General features: G+C 40.3%; 1 protein-coding gene across 1 annotated transcript in view; it reads right to left on the bottom strand.

The window, feature by feature from the left end:
* The window catches only part of ptprea (protein tyrosine phosphatase receptor type Ea), a 302,508-nt gene that overhangs the window by 210,596 nt on the left and 66,064 nt on the right, over positions 1-25,848 (bottom strand). The window contains exon 2 of the mRNA XM_072239403.1: positions 12,451-12,520. The gene's annotated coding sequence lies outside the window, so the exon portion shown is untranslated. The remainder of the gene's footprint in view (positions 1-12,450; positions 12,521-25,848) is intronic.

The raw sequence follows: 25,848 nt of genomic DNA on the forward strand, positions 1-25,848 counted from the left end.
CTACTAGTAAGTAGAAAAAAAGATGTCTGTTACTTGGAATGCAAACCAAGGATTTAAGTCCAAGCGTATAACTGACAAATACAAGCTTGAAAACAGTTGATTCTGCACCAGACAGAGACGAGATGGGGTAATGAAATGTGTCTTGTGAAAAAAGCTTGCTTGTTTACTCAAAACGTAACTCAAAACTCAAAAATGTAGGTTATATCTTCAAAACATTGAGTGATTTACACTACACTCACTTCTGCTTTTTTTATATAGAAACACAGAAACATAGAAAACCTACAGCACAATACAGGCCCTTCAGCCCACAATGCTATGCCGAACATGCACTTACTTTAGAAATTATCTAGGGTTACCCATAGCCCTCTATTTTTCTGAGCTCCATGTACCTATCCAGGAGTCTCTTAAAGACCCTATTGTATCCGCCTCCATCACCGTCACCGGCAGCCCATTCCACACACTCACCACTCTCTGCATAAAATACTTAGCCCTGACATCTCCTCTGTATCTACTTCCAATCACATTAAAACTGTGCCCTCCCGTGTTAGCCATTTCAACATGGGAAAAAGTCTCTGACTAGTCACATGATCAGGATCACTTATAGCTTTACCAAGAGGGATTTCTCACAGGTCAGTGGCAGTTAGAAACAGGAAGGGGTCAATAACTCTACTGGGTGCTTTTTATAGACCACCCAATAGTAACAGGGACAACGAGGAGCAGATTGGGAAACAAATTCTAGAAAGGTGTAATAATAACAGGGTTGTCGTGGTGGGAGATTTTAATTTCCCAAATATTGATTGGCATCTTCCTAGAGCAAGGGGTTGAGATGGGGTGGAATTTGTTAGGTGTGTTCAGGAAGGCTCCTGACACAATATGTAGATAAGCCTACAAGAGCAGAGACTGTACATAATCTGGTATCGGGAAATGAACCTGGTCAGGTGTCAGGTCTCTCAGTGGAAGAGCATTTTGGAGATAGTGATCACAATTCTATCTCCTTTACCATAGCATTGGAGAGTGATAGTAACAGACAAGTTAGGAAAATGTTTCATTGGAGTAAGGGGAAATATGAAGCCATCAGGCAGAAACTTGGAAGCATAAATTGGGAACAGATGTTCTCAGGGAAATGTATGGCAGAAATATGGCAAATGTTCAGGGGATATTTGTGTGAGGTTCTGGATAGGTATGTTCCAATGAGACAGGGAAAGGATGGTAGGGTACAGGAACTGTGGTGTACAGAAGCTGTAATACATCTAGTCAAGAAGAAAAGAAAAGCTTATGAAAGGTTCAAAACACAAGGTAATGATAGAGATCTAGAAAATTATAAGGCTAGCAGGAAGGAGCTTAAGAATGAAATTAGGAGAGCCAGAAGGGGCCATGAGAAGGTCTTGGCGAGCAGGATTAAGGAAAACCCCAAGACATTCTACAAGTATGTGAAGAGCGAGAGGATAAGAGGTGAGAGAATAGGACCAATCAAGTGTAACAGCGGAAAAGTGTGTATGGAACCGGAGGTGACAGCTGAAGTACTTGATGAATACTTTGCTTCAGAATTCACTATGGAAAGGACCTTGGTGATTGGACCGCAGCTATTTACAATATACATTAATGATTTAGATGAAGGGATTAAAAGTAACATTAGCAAATTTGCAGATGACTCAAAGTTGGGTGACAGTGTGAAATGTCAGGAGGATGTTATGAGAATACAGGGTGACTTGGACAGGTTGGGTGAGTGGGCAGATGCATGGCCGATGCAGTTTAATGTGGATAAATGTGAGCTTACCCACTTTGGTGGCATGAACAGGAAGCCAGATTACTATCTGAATGGTGTCAAGTGAGGAAAAGGGGAAGTACAATGTGATCTGCTTGTCCTTGTTCATCAGCCACTGAAAGTAAGCATACATGTACAGCAGGCAGTGAAGAAAGCTAATGGCATTTTGGCCTTCATAACAAGGGGAGTTGAATATAGGAGCAAAGAAGTCCTTCTGCAGTTGTACAAGGCCCTTGTGAGACCCCACCTGGAGTATTGTGTGCAGTTTTGGTCTCCAAATTTGAGGAAGGAGTGCAGCATAGGTTCACTGGGTTAATTCCCGGGATGGCGGGAATGTCATATATTGAAAGATTGGAGCAACTGGGCTTGTATACACTGGAATTTAGAAGGATGAGAGGGGATCTGATTGAAACATATAAGATTATTAAGGGATTGGACACGCTAGAGGCAGGAAACATGTTCCCGATGTTGGGGGAGTCCAGAACCAGAGGCTACAGTTTAAGAATAAGGGGTAGACCATTTAGAACGGAGTTGAGGAAAAACTTTTTCACACAGAGGGTTGTGGATCTGTGGAATACTCTGCCTAAGAAAGCAGTGGAGGCCAATTCTCTGGATTCTTTCAAGAAAGAGTTAGATAGAGCTCTTAAAGATAGCAGAGTCAATGGATATGGGGAGAAGGCAGGAACGAGGTACTGATTGTGGATGATCAGCCAAGATCACAGTGAATAGCGGTGCTGACTCGAAGGGCCAAATGGCCTACTCCTGTACCTATTGTGTATTGTCTATTGTAGGGATGATTTACAGTGGACTGAAAAGCTTGAGCATATAGACATTAAGAAAGAGAATGTGCTGGAGTATTGGAAAGCATCAGGTTGGGTAAGTCTCCGGGACTGGATGAGATGTACCCCAGTCTACTATGGGGGGGGGGGGGGGGCGAGGGAGGAGATTGCTGAGCCTCTGGCCGTAATCTTTGCATCATCAATGGGGACGGGAGAGGTTCCAGAGGATTGGAAGATTACAGATGTTGTCCCCTATAGACCAGTGAGTCTTACTTCAGTGGTTGGTAAGCTGATGGAAAAGATCCTGAGAGGCAAGATTTATGAACATTTAGAGAGACATAATATGATTTGGAATAGTCAGCATGGCTTTGTCAAAGGCAGGTCGTGCCTTACGAGCCTGACTGAATTTTTTGAGGATGTGACTAAACACATTGATGAATGTAGTGCAGTAGATGTAGTGTATATACCTATATATATGACCAATTAACCTACCTACCAGTACATCTTTAGAGTGTGGGAGGAAACCCACGCGGTCACATGGAGAATATATAAAGTCTTTACAGAGAGCGGTGGGGAACGAACCCAGGTTGCTGGTACCGTAAATCGCTGTGCTAACCACTACGTTACCTTGCCGGCCTATTTTATCAATGATTCTATGACAACAAAATGTAACAGGGTTACTGCTCAAGGATTCGCTTTTTTTTATGTTTTTGTATAATTTACAGAGCTGACTGAAATAAAATAATTTCTTTTCTGTGAAATACTCAGTACCATGCCTGTTCTAAATACAGCTACATCAACAGTATTATCTATCTTCTTAAGGTAAAACAGCTGTGACAGTATCAGCGTTGTCCAGCTATATGTTTCCAAATAATCAGACAAAGTAATTACAAAAACAAACTTTCAAAGGAACAATTCTTCTTAAAAACATTACATTTTTGCATCGATACCAAGAATTCTTGCATATAAAAGAGTACTTTTATGTAAAAACAAAAGTACAATTGTGTGTCACTCCCACATTGTGTATTGGCAGTCGAAGGCGACATTGACTTGCTGGCTCCTATTTGGAAGTGTTTAGTAACAGGCTTTTCAGAAGGCGGTGGGTGAGGAGACACTAGATGTACAGTTAATAACAGAACACTGTGTTCACTGATAATTAATTTCAAGTTTTTCGACACGTTGTTATAATTGGATTAAATTTTCTTAAATTAAATATCATTCCAATACTTCCTTTATTCTTTAAGCTGGTTATACCGGTGACCAGTATTCACACCATTATATAACTGGAGCAAACAAGTCAAAATATGACAAAGTATACCATTTGGATTCAGATAACTGCCTCATTCCAGAACAGTATGTGAAAGGGAGGCTGCTCCCAAGAGAATGCTCAGAGGAGTACTTATCTATGATACATAGAATTGTTGCTCCCCCATCCCAGTCGCTAACTCTTCAATCATTCTCCTCCTCACCCGACCCCTCTCCTTTCTCACCATCCATGTATTCTTGAAATTCGGCTACCTAAATTGCTTTGGGTAAGAATCTGAGATTCCAGATTCTGTCAGGAGCTCTTTCCCCAATGACCATGTATCTTTGCCACTTTATTCTTCTCTGCAACTCCAACCAGAACCCAAACCTGGAAAAGCTTCAAGGTGATTATTTTTACACTTGAGCTTTATGTCTGAGTATTTCGTCATTTCAGTATCTTTTACTCTGCAGTTTGTTCAATGAACACACTTCTTCATTAAATTTGAATGCAAAAACCTGCCAATGGGAATACGATATCTGTTCAGATGGTGCAATTTCCCATGGCTGGTTGCTATCACTTGAAGGTATTTAGGAGTTTAAGCTTGATGACAACAGTACTATGTAAAAGTCTTGGGCACCCTAGATTTTTTTTTATATAAAGTTTGTTTCAGATGTTTATTTTTTGTCTTCTGCATTAGTATGTCAGCAGAAAAGAGCAAATTTTAGATTTTCATACATTCATTTTCCAAAAATTTAAATATGACAGATATTTAAATGTGTTTTTCATTAAAGAAAGCAACTTATTAAATAATTGCAAGCAACACACATCAAAGTTGCTTGAATTTCCAGCATCTGCAGAATTCCTGTTGTTTGTTATTAAATAATTGACCAGGTTACAAATAAAAAATTGATTACTTTGTAGGTATAAAGCCTAGTGTATGATTAAACAAAGGTAACAATCAGAATGCCAGTGATCAATGATGTACTGAGTTGAATGAACCAAACGGTAGTGTCGTGGTTAGCACAACGCTTTATAGTTCCTGCAATTCCCACCGCTGTCTGTAAGGAGTTTGTATGTTCTCCCCGTGAATGCGTGGGGTTTCTCAAGCTGCTCCAGTTTTCTCCCACAGCCGAAAGATGTACTGATTAGGAGGCTATTTGGTCATTGTAAATTGACCTGTGATTAGGCTCGGGTTAATCTGGGGGTTGCTGGACGATGTGGCATGAAGGGCCAGAACAGCCTATTCTGCGCTGTAAGTTCTAAAACAGAAGGGATTTTGTCCAGTGTGTTAGTGCTGGTCAATACTGAGCTTCCCCTGTTAATCTGAGTCATAGCCAGCATAGTCTGAAGCCCTCCACACATCTAATACCTGATGTGATGAGGATTTCCACACTCCTTCACTCAGCAAGTTTCAGACCCTGGATACACACTGAGTAAAACAATATACCCATCCCTCTCCAATCCATCTACTAATTACTTCAAATGTACAGTGCCTATAAAAGATATTCACCACACCTTGGTGTTTTTCATATTTTATTGCTTTACAACATTGGATCACAGTGGTTTTAATTTGACTTATTTTGACACTGATCAACAGAAAAAGACTCTCTGTGTCAATGTGAAAACAGATCTCTACAAAGTGATCTAAATTAATTACAAATATAAACCACAAAATAATTGATTGCATAAGTATTCACCTCCTTTAATATGACACACCAAATCATCACTGGTGCAGCCAATTGGTTTTAAAAGTCACATAATGAGTTAAATGGAGATCACCTGTGTTCAGTTAAGGTGTCGCAATTGATTGTGGTAAAAATACACCTGTATCTGGAAGGTCCAATTGCTGGTGAGTCAGTATCCTGGCAAAAACTATACTGCAAAGACAAAAGCACACTCCAAACAACTCTGGGAAAAGGTTTTTGAAAAGTGCAAGTCAGGAGATGGATACAAAAAAATTTCCAAGTCACTAAATATCTCTTGGAGTACAGTTGTCAATCATCAAGAAATGGAAAGAATATGGCATAGCTGTATATCTGCCTAGAGCAGCCTGTCTTCAAAAATTGATAAAGGGACTAGTGAGGGAGTTCACTAGGAGATCGATGTCTACTTTGGACGAGCTACAGGCTTCAGTGGCTCAGATGGGAGAGACTGTGCATACAACTGTTGCCCGGGTGCTTCACCAGTCGCAGCTTTATGGGAAAGTAGCTATTATTCACACTGTCAGACAGTATCACAAATATATTAAATATATAAGCTATTTTTTGAATAATTAAGGATTATTCAGTGAAGGTAGCACAAGACTTGGAAAGTAAGGACCAATGATAACCTGAATGAAATTAAATACTTCAGACTAGGAATGAGAGTGCAAATTTTGCAAGTAGACCTCAGGAGAAGTTACAGCAGTAAATACAAGAGGGTTGTGTTGAAACAATGGTGCTGCTACATTGAGAAAATGACAAATGTTTATACTGTCAAGTAGCAGAGCAAAGAGGAGCCTACCACAATGGACAAAAATGTTTGCAGGAGAAATTAGCATGAATAGGAGCATGCTGCAAACAGCTCAGGGAGCAGAGATGCCATCACAAAAACCAGGTTTTTCAGAAAACATGGAAGATCAATGAAAAGATAGAATATCTGACAGCTGTAGAGATGATGTTTGCTGTAGCTGAGACAGCTTCACATGGGGGGAAGGGAGTCAACAATCTCTAAATGAATGCCATTCAAGACAGCAATGAGTCTCCGAAGAAATAGGCCCCGCAGAGAACTTTAAAAATATCAAAAGGGCAAAGAGAGACATGAAGTACCCTTGGCAGGTAAGATTAAGGAGAATCCAAAGGTATTCTTTAAGTGCATCAGGAGCAAAAAGCTAAGCAATTGTTTTCTTAGTGACCCCACTGACTATCCATGTGTGGAGTTAGGGGATGTGCACAAGGTCCAAAATGAAAATGACTTCTCACCTAGAAGAAGGACGTGTAAAATAGTGATCTCAGGGAAGGTTACATGAGTAATCAGATTTAACAGGGAGTTTTAAATATCTTGCAATGCACAAGAGTGAGTAAATCCCAGGGGATCCAAGGACGCCATTGGAAACATGGAAAAAGATAATGGGGGCTCTGATGAAGATTTTTTTTTAAAATCGCTATTAGCCACTGGTGAACATAGAATAGCACAGCACAGTACAGGCCCTTCGGCCCACAATGTTGTGCCGACCCTCAAACCTTGCCTCCCATATAAGCCCCCACCTTAAATTCCTCCATATACCTGTCTAGTAGTCTCTTAAACTTCACTAGTGTATCTGCCTCCACCACTGACTCAGGCAGTGCATTCCACACACCAACCACTCTCTGAGTATAACACCTTCCTCTAATATCCCCTTTGAACTTCCCACCCCTTACCTTAAAGCCATGTCCACTTGTATTGAGCAGTGGTGCCCTGGGGAAGAGGCGCTGGCTATCCACTCTATCTATTCCTCTTATAATCTTGTACACCTCTATCATGTCTCCTCTCATCCTCCTTCTCTCCGAAGAGTAAAGCACTAGCTCCCTTAATCTCTGATCATAATGCATACTTTCTAAACCAGGCAGCATCCTGGTAAATCTCCTCTGTACCCTTTCCAATGCTTCCACATCCTTCCTATAGTGAGGTGACCAGAACTGGACACAGTACTTCAAGTGTGGCCTAACCAGAATTTTATAGAGCTGCATCATTACATCGTGACTCTTAAACTCTATCCCTCGACTTATGAAAGCTAACACCCCATAAGCTTTCTTAACTACCCTATCCACCTGTGAGGCAACTTTCAGGGATCTGTGGATATGTACCCCGAGATCCCTCTGCTCCTCCACACTACCAAGTATCCTGCCATTTACTTTGTACTCTGCCTTGGAGTTTGTCCTTCCAAAGTGTACCACCTCACACTTCTCCGGGTTGAACTCCATCTGCCACTTCTCAGCTCACTTCTGCATCCTATCAATGTCTCTCTGCAATCTTTGACAATCCTCTACACTATCTACAACACCACTAACCTTTGTGTCATCTGCAAACTTGCCAACCCACCCTTCTACCCCCACATCCAGGTCGTTAATAAAAATCACGAAAAGTAGAGGTCCCAGAACAGATCCTTGTGGGACACCACTAGTCACAATCGTCCAATCTGAATATACTCCCTCCACCACCACCCTCTGCCTTCTGCAGGCAAGCCACCAGAATATAGCAAATGTTGTCCCTCCATTCACGAAGAGCAGCAGGGATAAGCTGCTCTGGTCCAGTTGCAACCCTCAGTTTAACCTGAGCCTAATCACGGGACATAAACGGCATATACATACCAATATGTCTTTGGACTATGGGAGGAAACTCACACGGTTAAGGGGAGAACGTACAAACTGCTTACAGAGAGCAGTAGGAAGTGAACCTGGGTTGCTGGTACTGTATAGTGTTGTGCTAACCACAACCAGCATTTAAGAACCTAAACTTTGCAGGGTGCGGGATCACTTTTCTTAAGGGGACCCTTTATAATATTTTGGACACTAGGCTCAATCTTATCATCAGTTACCTAAACTGGATAGCCATATCTATGTCAGTGTGTCTGCAAGCAATTCCAATATCTAGCTAATTACTGAATGCCAAGGGATAAGAAGTTTCGAATGTCTTCAGCCTCTCCTTAATCTTACCTTCCAAAGATTTTTGGAATGGCTGATCCTGATCGGGGATAGTCAGCATGGTTTTGTGTGCTGTTTGCAATATATATTAATGATTTGGATGTGAATTGAGGAAATACAATTAGTAAATTTGTGGATGGTATGAAAATAAGTGGTGTTACCTAATGAGGGAAAAGGGGATCAGTGTAGATTAGCAAAATAATGCTCATGGATATAGTGGGCCTATTGTGCTGTAGGGGTCTATGAGTCTCAGAAGAAATTTCTTCACTAAAGGAGGCTGGAAATCTTCAGAATTCTCCACTAAATGAGTTGCAGAGGCTTGGTCAGAGCACACACAAGATAGAGATTAACAAACATAACGCATACGCCCATCAATCCGTGGTAATCAAAGCTGCTGATGATCATTGAGGCTTTTGCCATCTAAAGCCATGAGGTGTGATTGACTCATTCCAAACGCATCCCGTTCTTTTCTCCACCAAAGGCACTTCCCAATTAACTGCCCTTCTAGGAAGTAGCTGCCACCATATTGGGTTTTAACAGTCATTAAGGGGACAAAAGCACAAAGATGATTTCTTAAACTAATGATGTAATCATTCTCTGGTATTTCAATTTGCCCTTTGCAGTTAATGTACCAACCACTTACCTCAGCAGAAATGCCTGGTCCAGTTTCTATTAAGAGTTTTTAATAAACAACACCACAACAACAGGAAGCTACAGAAGCAAATTGTTGCACTTTCTAAAATAAACTTTTGAAGTGCTTTACGCACAGAAAATTAATCATATTTTTGCTACACATATATGCTATTTGACTTCCGTCAATTGCCAAATTGCAATTGGCTTTACACTTTTTAACTAGACCTCTTACAATGAAATTATAAACGAGAGCTAAGAAGTATTTGTTTCTCTTCAATTCTGTATCACAGTTGCTGTTAATATCAAATAATATCATGAAGTTGAAAGAGCTACAAAAGGAAATTTAAGCTCTCGAATATTTCTATGTCAAATGTGTGTCTATAATCATTTTGAGAAAGCAAGGACTAAAATCATAAACATGAGCCTTGAATAACAGAGCCACGTCATTGCAGAAGAGAGAAAAACAATTCTCATGGCCTTCCACCAGAAATGGGTAGGGTGAGTGGAGGAACGGTTTAATGACAAGGGGGAGCAATTGTTCACAGTGAAAGTAAGTGATGAAAGTACATGTGGAATAATTATCTAAAATTACTGAAAGAATTTGAAGGGAGCACTGAAAAACAAATATGTGACAATGTAAAATAACAAAATTGCCATTTATTCATCAAGATTGCAAAAGTGACAAATTTTATATCCACTTTTTTTTGCATTGCATGATTCAAGTTTTGTGATTCAAACTGTACTATATCTTATCTGAAAAGGAAACAGCAACTACTTGTTTTGTGAGAACCCATGTAAATGCCATTTTCCCTGGAGAAACCAACAGACAAGCAGTTTTCTCCATGAAAAAACAGATACTCAAATATCTCCAGTTAGAGTACACAAAGGTAATTTAGTAACCTCTACCTATACAAACTATAAACTCTAAAATTGGCTGGTATACACACTACAGGATGAGACTGAGAAAGCATACTATAATTTACTTTGGTGAGTGATGTGTCACGCAGAATATTACAAGCAGTTGGAGATGTTTAATGACAAAATGAATTTATCTAAATTTGAAATGTCAGTGTAAATACCAAACAGCACATTTCACTTCAATGAAAAACCAGAGGGTGAATTTAGTATGTCTTTATGAACAACACACCTCTTTAGTGTTTCTCTTATTGAGTTCCTGGGAGTCAGAAGAAAAACATCATTTTTCTCAAACTCCCAGTTGGATGTTTACATAGTTACTTGTGAAAAGGCGATAACTAGAATACAACAGAAACAGTTGTGTGGAGGATTTTTTTCTTATTAATTTTTCATGATCTGGACATCTGTGGCAAACTTGCCCTCCTCAATTGTTCTTGATCTGTGTGACTTATTCATCCATTTCAGAGAGGATTTTTTATTTAACGTTGGAAGATGTAGAGTTATATCGGTCACCGAAGGATCACTCCTCTGAAAAGCATGAATAAACCAGATCGGTTTTTAACAGCCACAGTCATCAGTACGAATAATATTTTTGTAACTTCCATGCAATTTGTATTCCACAGTTGCCCTGGTGAGGTTGGAATTCAGTTCTCCAGATGTTTAGTCCAGGTCTCCCATCTAGTTGCCACATAACCACATACTAGAGCCAGCATTTAAGAAACTAAACTTTGCAGGGTCTAGGGTCACTTTCCTTAAGGGGCCGTTTAATAATACAATATTTTAGACACCAGGCTCAATCTTAACATCAGCTATCCAAAATGGGTAGCAGTATCTATGTCAGTGTCTGCAAGCAATTCTGCTTATGGATGCTTTTAAGCAAAATTTCTGACTTTATTTTTAAATGACATAATCATCTCATCCAATCATGCATTGTAAAGTATGCATTTACTTTGGACAGTTAACAAGCAAGCAGCAAGCGACAACAAATTTTCGCTGGTCAACAGTGGCATGAATCTACCTTTCATTACTTGGGCAGCTGACTTAGAATGGAGTGCATCACATCAAAGACTAGCCTTTATAAAATCCCAAACAATTTCAGATGTGGAATTTGAAAAGGAACAGTGCACACACTGGAGCATTATTCATTGGCACTTGGGTGTACCAGTTGCTAAAAGAAAACAGAAAATGCTGGAAAAATTCAACAGGTTATAGAGACAGAAACATGGCCTGATTCAACCTGAACATTGACTCTGTTTCCCTTTCCACAGATGCTTCTTGAGCTACCAAGTATGTCCAGCATTTTCTGGGCTTATTTCAGATTGACAGCACCTAGTATTGTTTTTTGTGTTTTCCAATTTAGAAAACAGGTGGGGATAAGGTTGGGGGACAATCGTGTAACTGCTGTTTCACATTGGAACAATCTTAAAAAGTAGAAGAAAAATATTCCTGCTAGATGAAGTCAGAAATTTAAGGTGTATCTATGAGATGAAAGGATTTGTCGATGTTTCAGATCCTCAACTAGGGTTCTGACCTGAAATGTATAGATTCAAAATTCAAGATGTTTAATGTTGTTTCCAGTACACAAATGTAAAGGAGAACAAAATAATTGTTACTCTGGATCTGTTGTAGCACAAAATAACACAATAAGATAAGGAACACAATAATAAAAAAGATAAAAAGCACAATAAATATAAATACATAAGATGGGTTATATACATAGATCGATTTTACGTACATACAGGTACAGGAGTACATAACGTGACCCTGACAGGAAATTATAAAGTTGTGGTAGTGGGGGCTATGGTGGGGTAATTTAGTGGATGCAGGTGTTGAGCAGCCTTACTGCTTGGGGAAAGTAATTGTTTTTGAATCTGGTGGTCCTGGCATGGATGTTAATTAGCCTCCTCCCTGATGGGAGTGGGACAAACAGTCCATGAGCAGGGTGGGTGTCATCGTTCATGATGTTGCTGGCATTTTTATGGCACCTTTCTATATACACATCCTTGATGGCGGGTAGGCTGGTGCTGGTAATGCCCTGGGTAGTTTTGACGAGCCATTGTCAAGCCATCCTGTCTGCTGCACTGCATTCTCCATACCATGCAGTGATGCAGCATGTTAGGATGCTCTCTGCTGCATATCTGTTGAATGATGTGGGTATTGATGTGTCTAGTCCAGCTTTATTCAGCCTCTTCAGAAACTGGAGTCATTGGCAAGTTTTCTCGATTGTGTAGGATGTGTTCTCGGACCATGAGAGGTTATGTGTGAAGTACACTCCCAGGAGTTGGAAATTGCTCACTATTGCCACCGATCTAAAGAGGGATGTGAATGGTGTGAATTCTGATGTCGATAACCACTCACCCTTGTCTGGAGTTTCCAGATATTAAAGTTAATCCCAAGTTAAATTTACCACAAGTGCCTGAATATGAAAAAGACACCTTTAAATTCACTCACCTTATCTGTTTCCATCATTCTTTCTCATGCTTGTTTCCTTTTTCCACTGATATTGGATGTCTTCATTAATCTATGAGGAGAAATGTTTGTAATATTACATTTTAATCACATCATGAAAAAGGAGTTGCAATAGAAAACAGAATCACAATGTATATTATTTGTATAGATTAGCAACAGAGCTGATCCAGAGCCAGAAAATTATGTAAAATCCCTCAGTCACTGTCCTTTGTTGAGCTGGCCAGTGGTGTAGTGGCATCTGCACCAGACTTCAAGGCGAATGGTCCTGGGTTTGAATCCAGCCGGCTCCTCGCACATTTTCCATCATGATGGGTTGAGCTTCGAGCTAGCAACTCGGCCTCGTAAAAAATAGACGAAAATGCTAAAGAAACGACAAGTGTGCTGCCCGATGTGCCACAAGGCACGGAGAGGAATAGCAATAACAATATCTGTCCTTTGTAACATTACAAAACTGACTCTGACATTCAATTTAATAGCGCAAATGCAAAATTCACAAAACATTGAACAAACAAGATACGCAAAGTGATTTAATCTATTCTGCCTCTTCACCCCTCCACTTAAAATGAAGTACAGTAATGAAGAAGAGAAACATAGAAACATAGAACACCTACAGCACAATACAGGCCCTTCGGCCCACAAAGCTGTGTTGAACATGTCCTTACCTTAGAACTACTTAGGCTTACCCATAGCCCTCTATTTTTCTAAGCTCCATGTACCTATCCAGGAGTCTCTTAAAAGAACCTATCATATCCACCTCCACCACCATCGACAGCAGTCCATTCCACGTACTCACTGCTTTCTGCATAAAAAAATTACCCCTGACATCTCCTCTGTACCTACTTCCAAGCACCTTAAAACTATGCCCTCTTATGCTAGCTATTTCAGCCCTGGGAAAAAGCCTCTGACTATCCACACAATCAATGCCTCTCATTATCTTGTACACCTCTATTGGGTCACCTCTCATCCTCCATAGCTCCGAGGAGAAAAGGCCGAGTTCACTCAATCTATTCTCATATGGCAGGCTCCTTGTAAATCCAGGCAACATCCTTGTAAATCTCCTCTGCACCCTTTCCATGGACTTTGAGAAAATTGGAGAGCTCTCACAAGATGTGCCCAAACCCTATGACCATAGCATGATTGCCTTGGCACCTGCTCTTCTTTTACTCTGGTGGAACACTTTAGAATGTTATGTTAACAATAGATGGAACTTGTTGCCATAGAATGATATTTACCCAAAGAAACACTCCAATACTTTGCATAATTTTGGTTGAGTTTATATCATTGACCTACCATAAGTTTTTTTTAAATGTTCCTGGTTCCTAGACTGTCTCAGGGACTCTGTGGTTTGATGTTTCATATTCTCTGTGTATTTTCAACTTTTTTTTTTGCCATTTACATGATTTGTTCTTTTTTTGTGTTGGGTGTTTGATATTTTCCTTGAACGGGTCCCGTAGTTCTTCTTTATTTCATTCCTGTCTCTGGGAAGATGAATCTCAGGGTTGTATACTGCATACATACTTTGATTATAAATGCACTTTGAATCTTTTCTGCATAAATGAAACTTGCACAGCTAACATCGGGGAACATTGAATACTATTAAACAGCTCACGTACATAAGCTGAAGTCAGAAATCATTACCGTAGATCTGAATATTCCATGGTGTGTACAGAAGGCATTTAATAGGTCTGCACCACTATCATTAGTCTGTATGGGTAAGCTGGGAATTATGACTCCATCTGTTACTGCAAGACAAGCTGCCATCCCCAGAAGAGGTATCGATCCTTCAACATTCTTGTTTGCTTATTGCAGTCAAAGATGGCAGGTTCCCTTCAGCACCTAAGTTGTGGAACTAGTATTTCTAGATGGTTTGTAAATGGTCTGATAATCAGTGATAAAGAGAGTCGTGGTATGGGACTACTTCAAATACTCACACAGCTGAAAACGCTAAACCAGATGAATTGTTAAGTGCAGTGGATATCTGTTAAATGGCTTATAGTGTTAAAAAGAACCTAACTTTGGAGAGGGAGAAAGAAACTGTAGTTCAAATGTGAATTGTGGTATTATTTTAGTTTGCCAAGATGCTGAGAAGGCCAGGCAGCAGCTGAATATCAAAAGCAGGTGACATCCTGGCTAAATATTAGAACAGGGATGAAGAGGGTGATGAATCTATTGCCACAGATGGCAGAGGAAGCCAAGTCATTGGGTAATTTAAAGTAGAGGTTGACAGGTTCTTGATGAGTAAGGGCATCAATGGTTACAGGTAGAAGGCATAAGGTTGGTGTTATATGGAAAATAAATCAGTCATGATCAAATGCCAGAGCAGACCCAATGCTCTAGGTATCTATGGAGAGGTTGTAAACTGGATTTGAAATTGGCTGTGTGGGAGAAGACAGAGAGTGGTAGTGGATGATCACTTCTCAGACTGGAGGCCTGTGACTAGTGGTGTGCCTCAGGGATCTGTGCTAGGACCATTGTTGTTTGTTGTCTATATCAATGATCTAGATGATAATGCGAAAATTTGGATCAGCAAGTTTGCTGACGACTCTAAGACTGGAGGCATTGTGGACAGCGAGGAAAGCTCTCAAAGCTTGCAGAGGGATCTAGACCAACTGGAAAAATGGGCCAGGAAAGGGCAGATGGAATTTAATTCAGACAAGTGTGAGGTGTTGCATTTTGGAAGGACAAACCAATAGGACATACACAGTAAATGGTAGGGCACTGAGGAGTGCAGAGGAACAAAGGGACTTGGGAGTTCAGATACATAATTCCCTGAAAGTGGTGTCACAGGTAGATAGGGTTGTAAAGTAGGCTTTTGGCATCCTGGCATTCATAAATCAAAGTGTTGAGTATAGGAGTTGGGATGTTATGGTGAGATTGTATAAGGCATTGGTGAGGCCAAATTTGGAGTATTGTGTGCAGTTCTGGTCAACTAACTATAGGAAGGATATCAGCAAGATTGAAAGAGTGCAGAGAAGAGTTACTAGGATGTTGCCAGGTCTTCAGAAGTTGAGTTACAGGGAAAGATTGAACAGGTTAGGACTTTATTCCTTGTGTTACATACCAAGTGGGTATCTTGTGACTGTCTTCTGACCATGATGTAATTGAGTATCTGTGAGCATGATGTAATGGTCTTGTGGAGGTAACATGAAGTAATTTTCCCACCAGTGTGAGGTCACATGATGACCTGTTCTCTACAGGTATAAAAGGGGAAACCCTTGTTGTTACGCAGTTTTTTAGTTCATCAGTTACTCCATTATGCTGCGTATTTGTCTCATGACGCAGTTTCGTTTTAAAATGGAGTTTTACTTTCTATTTTAAGGTGCAAAGATTGGTGCTGGCAGTTTTGTGTGTTGCATCTATAATTCTTCCTTTACAGTAGTATTGGAGAGTGAAGACCTTACTAAAGTACGGGAACCTGAAGGACCGAATAAAGTTGGAGTCTTTTGGCGGTTTTATAAAGGATCGACCTTATTGAGTCTTCGTTCAGAAATAGTGACATGCATCTGAGATAACTCCTGCAAGAGCAGGGAAGTTTGTGTAGTGTTCACTCGCCAGAAAAAGGTCAGTTCCTTTAAGCCATTTTATTTCCTTTGTTGTGAATCCTTTGGAGAATCAGCAGTAAAGTCACATCTTCGAAGGAATCCGTTTCCAGAGAAGTCTCTCCTTACTGACTGTGTAAATCACTTGGACTTTCGAATTTACCACTTTTAAGAACTGTGTTCGAATTTACCACTTTAAGAACTGTTCCAGGGTTGCCATATAGCAATTAACTTCTGGTTAAGTTAGTCGTTTGAATATTTTTCCGCTATTGTTGAGCAGAGTTTAATTAGTGTTTGTTTGTTTATAAAACCTGACTCAATTATAATTTCATTTTTGCTGATTACGCAACACTTGGAGCGTAGAAGAATGAGGGGAGATTTGATAGAGGTTTACAAAATTATGAGGGGTATGGACAGAGTAAATGTGAGTAGGCTCTTTCCACTTAGATTAGGGGAGATAAATAGGAGAGGTCATGGCTTTAGGGTGAAAGGGGAAAAGTTTCGGGGGAAAATTAAGGGGAATTTCTTCACTCAGAGAGTGGTAGGAGTATGGAACGAGCTGCCATCTGACGTGGTAAATGCGGGCTCACTCTTAAGTTTTAAGAATAAATTGGATAGATACATGGATGGGAGAGGTTTGGAAGGTTATGGACTGGGTGCAGGTCAATGGGACTAGTGGAATAAAGTTTTGGCACAGACTAGAAGGGCCAAATGGCCTGTTTTCTGTGCTGTACTGTTTTATGATTCTAATGGCCCAAATGGTCTAATTCTGTTCTTATGTCTTATGGTCAAATGGTCTTATATGGAGTAAATTATAAAAGAGAAATAATCCTGACATGTATCCATGACCTTCTCTACCATAATCATTAATACCTTCAAGAAAGCAGACAGAAACAATTGTAATAATTGTACAGTCTCCCTGATATCTGCTGAGAAAATTATAACAAAGATACTCTTTAAATGCCCACTCCTGAGGCCAAAGACCTCCTCCCAGAGTCACAGTGAAAACTGTACCCATGTCAAGACACAATGGACATGGTTTTCCTCACATGGTAAATCCAGAGAAAGTGCAAGGAGCAGCATGAAACATTTCATGTGCTTCTAACAAACTACATGAAAAATCTTTGGCACCATCAACTGAGAGGGATTATGAAGGATCTTTCTCAAATTTGGTTGCATTTAGAAATGTAATACTATATTATATTTATCACATAATGATATGCAAGCTAGGATCATAAACAATGATACCATCACTGACCCACCCCAGTGCAGTCTGGAGACAAGCAAGGCTGTGACCTCACACTTATCTTCTAAAATCTTCCTCAGAACAACCCTGCACCTCTGTTGCAGCAAGCTCCCCTCCAAAATGAAGATGCTCTGCAGAATGAGAGGGGAAACTGTTTAATCTACATCACTTCCACTCCAGAACCAAGATCATCCCAGTTTCACTGATCAAATTCACAGACAATATTTTTGTGTGGGCACACTTTCAAGCACTAACAAAGCATAGGTAGTATGTGGTATATTCATTTCGAAGAACGTATTGATAAAAGTCTTGATAAGGTGGACAACAAAAGAAGAACTTCAAGTCTTAGGCCACTAATGAATATATGTCATGATAGCTATTTTTCCTTTATTATTGGATTTTCAATTTCAATTTTCAGTATTGAACTGTTCACTCTAGTGAAGAAATGTCATACTGAGCTGCAGATGGAGTATACTGACTTATCATTTTCTTCTAATTGTACCAGCAGTGGGAGCAACATTTATTTCAGGAATAACCAAGGCATTTGTTCAGTGATATCTTAGGATAAAGATAAAATCTACAACTAAGGATAGTGTAGATTAATTCTTTTAATTTAGTTAGGTGCGTAATGCATGCTATTTTTCTTGCACTGTCAGTGAATGGCCACTTAAGCAAGAGGCCAGATCTTCTTTGCCTACTCAGCAAAACAGCCAAGGATGAAAGCAAGTAAACTGCAGGTGCTGGGATCTGACACAAACCCAGACATGCCAGGAGGAATTTGGTCAGTTAAGCGGAATCTGCGGAAAGAGGAACCAATCAAAGTTCTGGGTCAGCAATCCTTCCTCAAATCTGGGGTTAGGGTGGCGGACTTAGCTGAGCCTGGTGAGTGGAGTGAGATGCAAGACAAGTGATGATATGGATCAGAGAAGAAAGTAAGCAAATTAACAAAACTTTCCTTAATATTAGAGTCTGACTGTAATTAAAATATTGAACATAGATGTACTAACTGAATAGTCTTCAGAGCACTTTACCTACATTATATTGGTTGCTATTACAGACTAGATACAAACAATGATAAGAGCAATTCTATACCACATGAGCTAAAGGATTTTTTTTTAAATAGAAGCAATTTACGACAAATGAGTTACTGTACCACATTTTAAAACATTGTTTTTTACATTAAGGTTATTTGCTGATGGATGCCCACTCTTTGCAGTGAAGTTCACCAAGTCGTTCTCTGCTCCATCATGCTCATACAAATGTTATACAGCTTTACTGAAGTAAACAGCAAAAGAATCAAAACAAAATCTCATCAGCAATGAACAAAGCTATTTGTGCTTTTCTTTTATTAAAATGGCATCATTCTTCCTTATTAACTCATGGGGTTTGGCAAACCAGAGTCAAGGTACATAGGTTATTTGAGATTCGACTTAACACAGGGTTCAGGAACTACTGGGAAATTGGTGAGCTCAGAGTGAAACACCACAAGTACTGAATGCAGGATGTGACTCTGTAGTCAATGGGCATTCAGTGGAGAATCGCAGACTGTAGGGAACTTGCTATTTTTAATCTATGCTGCAGTAACTAACTCCAGTAATTGACCACCATGACTGACTCACAGTTAACTCAGTCACAAGATAGCTAGCCACCAATCTTGTCGGCAATGGCAATATCCTGAAGCCAAATTAAAAATGGCCATGTAGTGCATTTCTTTTTGTAAAATATCATTGACTATTTGACGCTGCTTGACATTCCTTCGTCCTTTGCAGCCCTTCCAATCCCAGCCCACCAACCCCCACTCTCTGTAACATAAACAGACCTTTTTTATTGCATTTTAAATTCCAATGAAAGTTAAAGAGTCAAAGTCATGAAGAAAGAGCAATACAGAAATGAGTACTTTGGCCCTGATCTATGCAGACAAAGATGTCTAACTGTGTAATTTTATTTGCCTGCATTTGGACCATACCTTCCCACCTCCTTCCATATCTAAATATTTATCCAGCAACTCACATAAAAGTTGCTGGTGAACGCAGCAGGCCAGGCAGCATCTCTAGGAAGAGGTACAGTCAACGTTTCAGGCCAAGACCCTTCATCAGGACTAACTGAAAGAACAGCTAGTAAGAGATTTGAAAGTGGGAGGAGGAAGGGGAGATCCAAAATGATAGGAGAAGACAGGAGGGGGAGAGATGGAGCAAAGAGCTGGACAGGTGATTAGCAAAAGGGATATGAGAGGATCATGGGACGGGAGGCCTAGGGAGAAAGAAATGGGGAGGGGGGAAGCCCAGAGGATGAGCAAGGAGTATGGTGAGAGGGACAGAGGGAGAAAAAGGAGAGAGAGAAAAAGAATATATATACATAATAAATAAATAACGGATGGGGTACAAGGGTAAGGTGGGGCGTTAACGAAGTTAGAGAAGTCAATGTTCATGCCATCAGGTTGGAGGCTACCCAGACGGAATATAAGGTGTTGCTCATCCAACCTGAGTGTGGTTTCATCTTTACAGTAGAGGAGGCCGTGGATAGACATGTCAGAATGGGAATGTGATGTGAAATTAAAATGTGTGGCCACTGGGAGATCCTGCTTTCTCTGGGCGGACAGAGTGTAGGTGTTCAGCAAAGCGGTCTCCCAGTCTGCGTCGGGTCTCGCCAATATATAGAAGGCCACATTGGGAGCACCGGACGCAGTATATCACCCCAGTCGACTCACAGGTGAAGTGTCGCCTCACCTGGAAGGACTGTCTGTGGCCCTGAATGGTAGTAAGGAAGGAAGTGTAAGGGCATGTGTAGCACTTGTTCCGCTTACAAGGATAAGTGCCGGGAGGGAGATTGGTGGGGAGGGATGGGGGGTACGAATGGACAAGGGAGTCGCGTAGGGAGCGATTCCTGTGGAAAGCAGAGGTGGGGGGAGGGAAAGATGTGCTTAGTGGTGGGATCCCATTGGAGGTGGCGAAAGTTACGGAGAATTATATGTTGGACCCGGAGGCTGGTGGGGTGGTAGGTGAGGACCGGGGGGAACCCTATTCCTAGTGGGGTGGCGGGAGGATGTGGTGAGAGCAGATGTGCATGAAATGAGAGAGATGCGTTTGAGAGCAGAGTTGATGGTGGAGGAAGGGAAGCCTCTTTCTTTAAAAAAGGACATCTCCTTCGTCCTGGAATGAAAAGCCTCATCCTGAGAGCAGATGCGCTGGAGATGGAGGAATTGCGAGAAGGGGATGGCATTTTTGCAAGAGACAGGGTGAGAAGAGGAATAGTCCAGATAGCTGTGAGAGTCCATAGGCTTATAGTAGACATCAGTAGATAAGCTGTCTCCAGAGATAGAGACCGAAAGATCTAGAAAGGGGAGGGAGGTGTCAGAAATGGACCAGGTAAACTTGAGGGCAGGGTGAAAGTTGGAGGCAAAGTTAATGAAGTCAACAAGCTCAGCATGCGTGCAGGAAGCAGTGCCAATGCAGTCATCGATGTAGCGAAGGAAAAGTGTGGGACAGATACCAGTATAGGTTTGGAACATGGATTGTTCCACAAAGCCAACAAAAAGGCAGGCATAGCTGGGACCTATACGGGCGCCCATGGCTACACCTTTAGTTTGGAGGAAGTGGGAGGAGCCAAAGGAGAAACTATTAAGAGTAAGGACTAATTCTGCTGGATGGAGCAGAGCAGTGGTAGAGGGGAACTGGTTTGGTCCAAATCGTATTTGTCCAAATGCCTTTTAAACATTGTAATTATACCTGCCTCTACCTCTCTCTCTGGCACCCTGTTCCATGCAACAATAACCCTCTGCGTGGAAAAACTTGCCCTCAGGAGTCCTTACTGACCTGAAAAAGTATCTCCAATTCTTTCTCTTTCTCCTCAGATACTGCCTGATCCACTGGGTGTTTCTAGTATTTTCTGTTTTTAATTCAAGTTTTTAGCATCTGCATTTTCTCCCTCTTCACGCTGAGAGACTATGTTGAGATCTGATTTTGTTCCAGTTTTATAATCTAGAAATAGAGACTGAATGATAGGTCAATAGACTACATGTCAGAAAAACTGAGAATTGCCGGTGAATAAAAAAAAACCACCTTGCAAATACACTGTATATCAGGTTGAATTGTGGAAAGTGACACAGCATTAACATTTCCAGATGAAGATCCTTCATTAGACGAAAGAAAGTGAGGAAACAGTTTTCAATTTGCAGGAAGTCTACTGGAGTGATGGAAAGGAGAAAGGGAATACCTGTGCCAGGGCAGGGCCAGGCTTGCCAATATGATCCCAATGTTTACAGAAAGAAAGAATGATGAGGGCATTTCGAGGTATGTTTAAGCTGTGAAGTTCGGGTGAAACTGAAAGGACAATATTGTAAATACCCAACACTTCAGGTAGGATATGGGAAGACAGAAAGACTGAGCTAATATTGCAGATGGTTAACCTTGCATAAATACAAACAGAAAAAGCATGCTACCTGAAATGTTTGAATTCTTGAACTGAAGCACTGCTATTGAATCGCTGTGACACTTGGAAGGAGTGTTTAGGTCTCTGGTCTGTGGGAAGAGTAAAATTAAAAGAACGATGTTACATAGAAGGTGCAGTGACAAGGGATCAAGATTAGGATTGGGCAAGATAGAGGAGCAGCAGGGACTGGTGAAAAGAACGGTCCCTCTGAATTCCTGAAAAGGGAATGCAAGATCTGCCACGAGGTGGAATCTTATTCACGCTGGTGGAACTTCTGGAGGATGATCAGGTGGATATAAAAGCTGGTAAATTGGAAGGCAAGGCTCAGAGGGACCTTATCATTGCTCTAACTGGAGAGTAAATGACAAAATAAGTGAAAAGCTGTCAAGGGCTCTGTCAACTCTGGTAGGACAATAATCATGGCTAAGGCAAAAGGAAGACATGCCAGAGATACAGTATCTGTGTAATGATAACAAAGATGGAAGAATTAGGGGAAATAGAATCCTCACAAGAAGCAGGGTGGGTGGAGGTTATGGTAGTCTGTGTGGGCTTGTAATGGCATCTACTGAGATGGAGATGGAGGAATCCAGAAAGAGATGGATCATGTGAAATTGAGAGCAGGGTGAACACTGGCAGCAAAAGTAGTGATATTTGTATGGGTAGAAGAAGCTGCACTAGTATAGTAGTCAGTGTACCGGAGAAAGAGTTGGAAGAAGGGCTCCAAGTAGAAATGGAGCATGGCATATTCCTTCTATCCCACAAAAATTGAGCACTGCTCTTAGTCATTGCTTCTGCATTTTAATTGAAAAGAATCTGTGACACAAAATTTTGCATTCATACGGTGCCCATGCTAAAATAAATTATACCTAATAAACATTTTGAAAATCATTGGACATCTATAAAAATCAGTCAATTAAATCTGTGAAATCAGATTCTTAGTGGTTGGTACTGTAATTCTGTTTTCCTTTCCTCTTATCATCATTACTTGAGACACTTACAGATGATGATGAGTAAATATTTCTGCTTGGTTATATGTTTAAAGTTGGATCTACGTGCCTTACCACCTATTAAATATTTAAAAGATTGAGGCCTTTAAACTAGCACAAGTTAAACAACAGCTGGATTAAATAGAAATATTTTCAAATGAGCAAAGAATCTTCGTGGCTCCAAGAGTGAACCAATATTGTTACTTGGATAATGAATATTAAGAGTGTTTAAACGACATTGGACAAGCAGCATCACGGCATAATGTGTTAAATGCATAATTACCCAGTTCATTGCCATAGCAAGTACCAATTCTGGCACAGTGATTGCAGATGTAAAGCTAAGTATCGTAATTAACTGAGTTGATATATTGAATGGCTTCTCACAATTTTTTTTATATGGGAAATTACTGCTGACACTTTACTACCTAACTTATGCCACTGCAGTTCAGACCCTGGAAGCATTTATTAGCAGTTTGTTTCAGTGTCAGACATGGAGACAAAACTACCATTAACTTTCACTCCATGAAAATGCAAGCCTGTTACACAAGGATGGGTGCACTATTTAAGTTGTCTCAGTCTAGTAACACAATAACAGTCATTGAGCCATGTGTTCAGGAATCATCATGTCAACTGAGGAAGTTAAAATTAAAAAGACAAGTATAAAAATTGGAATTAAAAATCATTCCTTTATGACCTAGTTGGCCCATTAAATCTACTGCGGTTCTCAGAGAAACCCATTCATCCCATTCTGCTGTGTTTTTAACCGTACCCCCCTCACTGTCCCACATTCATTCCCTGTATCACCAACTATCTACAATGATGATAAGGAAATCACTAGATCATTGGTAAACAGGACATTGACTAGAAATGACATTTCTCCATTATTTGGTGTGCTAAACATATTCATCTAGTGCTAACATTCAATCAATCAATAAATAGGAACATTTACCTTAATGAAAGGTTATGGTTCCCATTTAGATGCCCCAGAAATAATATAGAAACAGAGAAATATAGAAAATAGGTGCAGGAGGAAGCCATCTGGCCCTTCGAGCCTGCACCGCCATTCAGTATGATCATGGTCGATCATCCAACTCAGAACCCTGTATCTGCTTTCTCTCTATAGCCCCTGATCCCTTTAGGGCCATATCTAACTCCCTCTTAAATATAGCCAATGAACTGGCCTCAACTGTTTCCTGTGGCAGAGAATTCCACAGATTCACCACTCTCTGTGTGAAGAAGTTTTTCCTCATCTCGGTCCTAAAAGGCTTCCCCTTTATCCTCAAACTGTGAGCCCTCGTACCTACATGCCCACTTTCAATGACTGGTGTACAATGATACCCAGGTCTCGTTGCACCCTATTTAGCAAACTATTCAATTACATTGATTTGCAACATAAAAAGTCAGCGATTTTAAAAAAAACTAATCAAGTGGAGCTGCTACAAGATTAAACAAAGTCCCAACAAAAACTGATGATCTTGCTCTTGGACTTAAAGAAATACATCAAAATTGGGACAGATATTCAGGATGTCAGTCAACAACAGGCTAGGATTATTACATTAATGGATTTGGACAGCCTGAACCCAAGATCTCTTCACAAACACCCTAGACCTGTTCCACTAACAATCTTTCAAGGACTCTAAATCTCATGTTCTCTGTTTGATTGATTGATTGATTTTGGAACTGCACAGCTTGTTATCTTTTTGCACATTGGTTGCTGGTCAGTCTTTGTGTGTAGTTTTTCACTGATTCTACTGTACTTCTTTGGTCTACTGTGAATGTCTGAAAGAAGAATCACGGGATAACATACAGTAACATATACTGTACATATTTTGATAATAAATTTAAAGTGCTTTGAAAAGTATTCAGCTCCCGCATTTTTTCACATTTCACTGTCATATTTCTAATTTGAAAGTGTATTGAAGGAGGTTTTTTGAGCTAATCTACAAAACATTGTGCATCATGTCAAATCAAAATTCCAAAAGCTGTCAGCAATTTACTAAACATTAAAATCCAAAATTGTGAATACTTGAAAAAATACTTTAACTTTCCTCAGGTGCAGTATTGTTTGTTACCTTACCTACTCACCTAATTTGCTTATGTAGAAAATTGGAGGATCACTTGAATAAATACCAGCTCTGTTTGGTCTGTTGGAAATCTACTATACAGTGAGGTCCAACAGTGTGGTAGATTTTTAAATGACCAAACCAAAATGAAGACAAAAGCATTCAAGGCGAGTCAGGGAAATGATAATAGAGGAGCAGAAATCTGGGGAAGGGTACAATATCATCTCAAAGACATGAACATACCTTGGAACTTAGTGCACTCTATTGTGAAAATGTGGAAAAAATATGAAACCTCAGTCACACTGTCTAGATCAGGCCACCCATCTAAATTTAGTCACTTGTAAGAGAGGCTATTATAACACCAACATCTGAGTAAGCTGTGAAAGCCAATAGCTGCAACTGAAGATGAAGTTCATTGCTCTATAATCTCTAAGGCCTTGCACCAAAACAATATTTATGGAAGACTGGCAAGGAAAAAGTCATGGCTTAAAAAAAGGCATATCTTTGTCCATAAAGACTTTGAAAAGCATCACTTAAAAGATACTATAAAGATGTGGAAGAAGGTCTTGTGGTCAGATGAGACAAAAGTGAAACTTTCTGGCGTCAACATTAAGCATTACATCTGGTGTAAATCTAATACTGCAACACCATCCCTACCATAAAGTATGGTGGAGGTAGCATTATGCTATGGGGATGCTTTTCAGCAGCAGGGACTGTAAACCTGGTTAGGATTAACGGAACAATCAATGCTGCTAAATACAGAATGATTCAGGATAAAAACCTGCTTGTCTCAGTCAGAAAAGTGAAATTGGCGAGGAAACTTATCTTTCAACAGGACAACATCCACACTGCCAGAGCAGCCATAGAGTGCCTTCAAATAAAGAAAATTGATGTCCTTGAGTGGCCCAGAGTTCTGACCTTAACTTAATTGAACATCCTCTGGCAAGACCTCAAGGTTGCTGTCCACCACCGCTCCCAAACTAACCTGGCACAGCTTGAGCAATTTTGCAAGGAGGAGTGGGCAAATCTTGCTCCATCACATTGTGCAGAGGTAATAAAGACTTATCCAAAAAGAACTCTACCTGTAGTAGCTGTGAGAGGTGGTTCAACTGAGTACT

This window comes from Mobula birostris, chromosome 21 (assembly GCF_030028105.1).
Source record: "Mobula birostris isolate sMobBir1 chromosome 21, sMobBir1.hap1, whole genome shotgun sequence".
Lineage (NCBI taxonomy): Eukaryota > Metazoa > Chordata > Chondrichthyes > Myliobatiformes > Myliobatidae > Mobula > Mobula birostris.